Here is a 5000-nt window from a genome sequence, read left to right as displayed (position 1 = left end):
ACGCTGGTGGCGCTGCTCAGCATCAATATATGATTTCGATACCTGAGACCTCCTACAAACGATAGGTTTACAGGCTGGGAGTTGCGAGTTGCAGAGAGGTGTACATTTCGATCCTCTCAGACTACCCTTGCTTGGAGGTTGCGCGCCCCCCACGGCCCACGAAGTGTGTGCTGGTGGTGGCGGCGGCGCGCGAGTGCGGTGGTTATCATCCGGCCGCGCGCTCATCATCATCACATGGTGTGGTGGTGGTGAGCGCGCGCGTCCGTCGAGACGTGTGTGTGTTGTGTATGAGAAGAGAAGTCCCCATCATGGCCTTGGTTATAGGCCTTGGTGTGTGGACTTCTCTTTTCTGCATGAAGTCCCCCGGCGCCTAAAGGTATGCAATGCAATAGTCAATAGTCAAACAATCCGATGATCGGAAGATGGAACGAAAAACCCATCACATGGTGCTTGTGCTGGACTTGTCTTTTTTTTTTGCACAAGTCCCCTGCAGTCAGTCGGACTCGTAAATCATGGTGGACTTGTCGGAATGGATGGAAACAACGAACACACACTAACTGCCTACCTACCAGCGGCCCAGCCCAGCGCGGTTCGCCAGGCAGCTGGGCTGTGCATCATACGGCACGAGGAACGATTTTAAGAGGTGAAACGTTGTGGTGAGGTTGGACGATTACGTTGAGGAGTGCTTCGCGCACATACTCGCTCGCTCGTAGACCATGCCACCAATACGCTGCCGGTCCTCAGTGTACTTACAATACTAACAAAACACACCACCATTGTCCCATTGTGGTGCTCAGCTCGGCTCACCTATTGAAGTCAAACCGAACAATGACTTTCGTTTACTGGCCATATAGCTAAAACTAGCTACATGTCAGTAAAGTAGGTCAGTGTTCGATTCAACCATGTTGCCATATGTGGTACGTTCGTGTTTGTAGAACAAATCAAAGAAACCATACATTTTTCTTTGTTTTTTGACAGTCTAATCGTGTGAAGATGCCGGCAACGACACGTTCCATGTGGCGGGAGCAGGGGCCACCATCACGGTCGCCATCGCCGCCGCCGCCATCAGACCGTCGGCGAAAGAGACGTCGGAGTCAGTCACGGGCCACACCGCCGATAGCGCCGTCCCCGCAGCCTGGTGGGAGCCGCAGTCTGCGGCGAAGATTACGCCGTCGACGGGCCGCCACGCCGGCCACGCCGCGAGAACCGTCCCCGCAGCCTGGCCCCTCTACAGCCAGGGAATGGTCCCCGCAGCCTGGGCCAGTCACATCCAGCCCGCAGCCTGGCCCCTCTACAGCCAGGGAATGGTCCCCGCAGCCTGGGCCAGTCACATCCAGCCCGCAGCCTGGACCGTCGTCGAGGCGAAACACGCAGTCTCCATTGTCGTGCTGTGGCGCGGCGGGACGATTAGCGGCAATGGAGCTGCGTTTCGGTGTGATGGTGTCTCAAATGGCAGAACTACGGAGAGATCTGGATACGGCTATCGTCGAGATTGCTCGGCTCAGCGAGCAGCAGAACGTGCGCCAGTCAGTGGAGCAGCCCATCGCGGTGAGTAAACTAAGCCTAACTTAACCTAAACTAATCCTAACTTAACTAATACTTACCTTTTCTATTTATTGCAGCGCTACCAGCAGCCAGCAATTCCCTATCCTGAGTTCGTGGCACAATCGTTGATGAACCGTGACTGGATGCCGGGATGCCTCCAGCATCACTTTGATGCGGTACTGGGCCGGTGCGCGCAACGTCAGATGCTGCCAACCTTCATCAGGAAACTGCTTGTGGCGTTGTACCCAACAACCTACCGCAGGAAACGCCTGAGCGACCTCGGCCATGAACAACGTCTGATAATAGCACATGCGGTAGGGTGTTGGGTGACGGTGGTCCATGATGTTGGAAGGCAGCTTAGCTGGCCATGGCTTAATAGCTCGATAGCCTACGCTATCTCGGCTGCCCGTCACATGGCCGATGAGGACAATGTATTTTTAACTGGGCACATCGACCTTATTCATCCCCCGGCTATGTTCGGCATAGCTCGCTTGCATGACAGTGGTATGGGGGGAGAATAATTGTGTTGCTAAATAAATAAATGAAATAAACCTATAAAAAGAAAATATACTTACCTGCTGCACCTGAAAAAAAGAAAATATACTTACCTGCTGCACCTGAAAAAAAGAAAATATACCTACCTGCTGCACCTGAAAAAAAGAAAATATACCTACCTGCTGTCGTCGTCGGGGTTGGTGTCCGTGAGATTGACCGTGGCTAGGTACCAGTTGACTTGCTAGGTACCAGTTGACATTTCCCATCGACCAATACTGCATTCATATGCCATGCCACCAACCCGCGGTACTCGGTGCTGCTCTCGGGATCGGTGTCCCTCGGCCTGTGACCATCTTAGGCCGATGGGATCAGCTCTGGCATGGGTGAGATGGCTTGGCGGGACCGCAGCTGCATTTGCATACGGCCTAATCTAGATTAATATCAACCACACATTTTTGCCAATTTCATGTGTTGGCACAATTGGCTGAGTTGAGCAGTCAAGTGGCGATGGGCACAATTGGCTGAGTTGAGCAGTCAAGTGGCGATGGTGTCCCTCGGCCTGTATCCAGCTTAGGTCGATGGAATGACCTGTAGCATGTGCCAGATGGCTTGGCGGGACCGCAGCTGCATTTGCATACGGCCTAATCTAGATTAATATCAACCACACATTTTTGCCAATTTCATGTGTTGGCACAATTGGCTGAGTTGAGCCGCAGAGTGGATGGTACAATTGGCTGAGTTGAGCCGCAGAGTGGAGTGTGTCCCTCGGCCTGAGACCAGTATAGGCCGATGGGATCAGCTCTGGCATGGGTGAGATGGCTTGGCGGGACCCCAGCTGTATTTCCCTACGGCCTAATGTGCATTTTTTCAGATTCATGTTTTGGTTCAACTGACTGAGTTGAGCCGCAGAGTGGATGGTACAATTGGCTGAGTTGAGCCGCAGAGTGGAGTGTGTCCCTCGGCCTGAGACCAGTATAGGCCGATGGGATCAGCTCTGGCATGGGTGAGATGGCTTGGCGGGACCCCAGCTGTATTTCCCTACGGCCTAATGTGCATTTTTTTAGATTCATGCTTTGGTACAATTGACTGAGTTGAGCCGCAGAGTGGATGGTACAATTGGCTGAGTTGAGCCGCAGAGTGGAGTGTGTCCCTCGGCCTGAGACCAGTATAGGCCGATGGGATCAGCTCTGGCATGGGTGAGATGGCTTGGCGGGACCCCAGCTGTATTTCCCTACGGCCTAATGTGCATTTTTTTCAGATTCATGTTTTGGTTCAACTGACTGAGTTGAGCCGCAGAGTGGATGGTACAATTGGCTGAGTTGAGCCGCAGAGTGGAGTGTGTCCCTCGGCCTGAGACCAGTATAGGCCGATGGGATCAGCTCTGGCATGGGTGAGATGGCTTGGCGGGACCCCAGCTGTATTTCCCTACGGCCTAATGTGCATTTTTTTCAGATTCATGCTTTGGTACAATTGACTGAGTTGAGCCGCAGAGTGGATGGTACAATTGGCTGAGTTGAGCCGCAGAGTGGAGTGTGTCCCTCGGCCTGAGACCAGTATAGGCCGATGGGATTAGCTCTGGCATGGGTGAGATGGCTTGGCGGGACCCCAGCTGTATTTCCCTACGGCCTAATGTGCATTTTTTTCAGATTCATGTTTTGGTTCAACTGACTGAGTTGAGCCGCAGAGTGGATGGTACAATTGGCTGAGTTGAGCCGCAGAGTGGAGTGTGTCCCTCGGCCTGAGACCAGTATAGGCCGATGGGATCAGCTCTGGCATGGGTGAGATGGCTTGGCGGGACCCCAGCTGTATTTCCCTACGGCCTAATGTGCATTTTTTTCAGATTCATGCTTTGGTACAATTGACTGAGTTGAGCCGCAGAGTGGATGGTACAATTGGCTGAGTTGAGCCGCAGAGTGGAGTGTGTCCCTCGGCCTGAGACCAGTATAGGCCGATGGGATCAGCTCTGGCATGGGTGAGATGGCTTGGCGGGACCCCAGCTGTATTTCCCTACGGCCTAATGTGCATTTTTTTCAGATTCATGTTTTGGTTCAACTGACTGAGTTGAGCCGCAGAGTGGATGGTACAATTGGCTGAGTTGAGCCGCAGAGTGGAGTGTGTCCCTCGGCCTGAGACCAGTATAGGCCGATGGGATCAGCTCTGGCATAGGTGAGATGGCTTGGCGGGACCCCAGCTGTATTTCCCTACGGCCTAATGTGCATTTTTTTCAGATTCATGTTTTGGTTCAACTGACTGAGTTGAGCCGCAGAGTGGATGGTACAATTGGCTGAGTTGAGCCGCAGAGTGGAGTGTGTCCCTCGGCCTGAGACCAGTATAGGCCGATGGGATCAGCTCTGGCATGGGTGAGATGGCTTGGCGGGACCCCAGCTGTATTTCCCTACGGCCTAATGTGCATTTTTTTCAGATTCATGCTTTGGTACAATTGACTGAGTTGAGCCGCAGAGTGGATGGTACAATTGGCTGAGTTGAGCCGCAGAGTGGAGTGTGTCCCTCGGCCTGAGACCAGTATAGGCCGATGGGATCAGCTCTGGCATGGGTGAGATGGCTTGGCGGGACCCCAGCTGTATTTCCCTACGGCCTAATGTGCATTTTTTTCAGATTCATGTTTTGGTTCAACTGACTGAGTTGAGCCGCAGAGTGGATGGTACAATTGGCTGAGTTGAGCCGCAGAGTGGAGTGTGTCCCTCGGCCTGAGACCAGTATAGGCCGATGGGATCAGCTCTGGCATGGGTGAGATGGCTTGGCGGGACCCCAGCTGTATTTCCCTACGGCCTAATGTGCATTTTTTTCAGATTCATGCTTTGGTTCAACTGACTGAGTTGAGCCGCAGAGTGGATGGTACAATTGGCTGAGTTGAGCCGCAGAGTGGAGTGTGTCCCTCGGCCTGAGACCAGTATAGGCCGATGGGATCAGCTCTGGCATGGGTGAGATGGCTTGGCGGG

At 53.2% G+C, this 5000-nt stretch overlaps 1 pseudogene; it reads left to right on the top strand.

Annotated features, from left to right (window-relative positions):
* The window catches only part of LOC135699922 (large subunit ribosomal RNA), a 4459-nt pseudogene extending 4316 nt beyond the window's left edge, over positions 1–143 (top strand).
* Positions 144–5000: the final 4857 nt, after the last annotated feature.

The sequence above is a fragment of the Ochlerotatus camptorhynchus genome, unplaced genomic scaffold (assembly GCF_037179485.1).
Source record: "Ochlerotatus camptorhynchus isolate MF236.1 unplaced genomic scaffold, CSIRO-AGI_Acam_v1.1 ptg000123l, whole genome shotgun sequence".
Classification (NCBI taxonomy): domain Eukaryota; kingdom Metazoa; phylum Arthropoda; class Insecta; order Diptera; family Culicidae; genus Ochlerotatus; species Ochlerotatus camptorhynchus.
This window is presented reverse-complemented; position numbering and strand designations above follow the sequence as displayed.